Source organism: Arachis ipaensis, chromosome B4 (assembly GCF_059453495.1).
Source record: "Arachis ipaensis isolate K30076 ecotype BB chromosome B4, ASM5945349v1, whole genome shotgun sequence".
Taxonomy (NCBI): Eukaryota; Viridiplantae; Streptophyta; class Magnoliopsida; order Fabales; family Fabaceae; genus Arachis; species Arachis ipaensis.
The window spans coordinates 27434117-27435415 of NC_142439.1; the positions used below are offsets into that span (position 1 = coordinate 27434117).

The 1299-nt window shown below is 40.2% G+C and overlaps 1 non-coding gene across 1 annotated transcript; it reads left to right on the forward strand.

Moving 5' to 3' along the window:
- The first annotated feature begins 797 nt into the window (after window positions 1–797).
- Window positions 798–905, forward strand: LOC148567008 (small nucleolar RNA R71). Its single transcript, XR_015881713.1, has one exon. It is a non-coding gene; the product is annotated as a small nucleolar RNA R71 (small nucleolar RNA).
- Window positions 906–1299: the final 394 nt, after the last annotated feature.

Genomic DNA, 1299 nt, shown 5'->3' on the forward strand with positions numbered 1-1299 from the left:
TTCACGTCCTCTCCCTCCCTTGTAGGTTCGGCCATGATGGTTAATTCAATGACCTTGCACTCTCTTTTTGGATTCTCTTCTGTATTGCTTGGGAGAGTACTGGGAGGGGTTTCAGTGACCCTTTTACTCAACTGGCCCACTTGTGCCTCCAAATTTCTAATGGAGGACCTTGTTTCATTCATGAAACATAAAGTGGCCTTAGATAGATCAGAGACTATATTTGCTAAGCTAGATGGATTCTGCTCAGAATTCTCTGTCTGTTGCTGAGTGGATGATGGAAAAGGTTTGCTATTGCTAAACCTGTTTCTTCCACCATTATTAAAGCCTTGTTGAGGCTTTTGTTGATCCTTCCATGAGAAATTTGGATGATTCCTCCATGAGAGATTATAGGTGTTTCCATAGGGTTCACCCATGTAATTTACCTCTGCTATTGCAGGATTCTCAGGATCATAAGCTTCTTCTTCAGAAGAGGCCTCTTTAGTACTGTTGGATGATTCCTTCAATCCATTCAGACTCTGAGAAATTATATTAACTTGCTGAGTCAATATTTTATTCTAAGCCAATATGACATTCAGAGTATCAATTTCAAGAACTCCCTTCCTCATAGGCGTCCCATTATTCACAAGATTCCTTTCAGAAGTGTACATGAACTGGTTATTTGCAACCATGTCAATGAGTTCTTGAGCTTCTGCAGGCATTTTCTTTAGGTGAATGGATCCACCTGCAGAATGGTCTAGTGACATCTTTGATAACTCAGATAGACCATCATAGAATATATTCAGGATGATCTATTATGAAAGCATGTCAGAAGGACACTTTTTGGTCAGTTCCTTGTATCTCTCCCAAGCTTCATAGAGGGATTCACCTTCTTTCTGTTTGAAGGTTTGAACATCCACTCTAAGCTTACTAAGCTTTTGAGGAGGAAAGAACTTGGCTAAGAACGCCGTGACCAACTTATCCCAAGAGTTCAGGCTATCCTTAGGTTGAGAGTCTAACCATATTCTAGCTCTGTCTCTTACAGCAAATGGGAAAAGCATAAGCCTGTAGACCTTGGGATCAACCCCATTGGTCTTAACAATATCACAGATCTGCAAGAACTCAGTTAAGAACTGAAAAAGATCTTCAGATGGAAGTCCATGAAACTTGCAGTTATATTGCATCAGAGAAACTAATTGAGGTTTAAGCTCAAAATTGTTTGCTCCAATGGCAGGGATTGAGATGCTTCTTCCATGTAAATTGGAATTTGGTGCAGTAAAGTCACCAAGCATCTTCCTTGCATTGTTATTATTTTCGGCCATG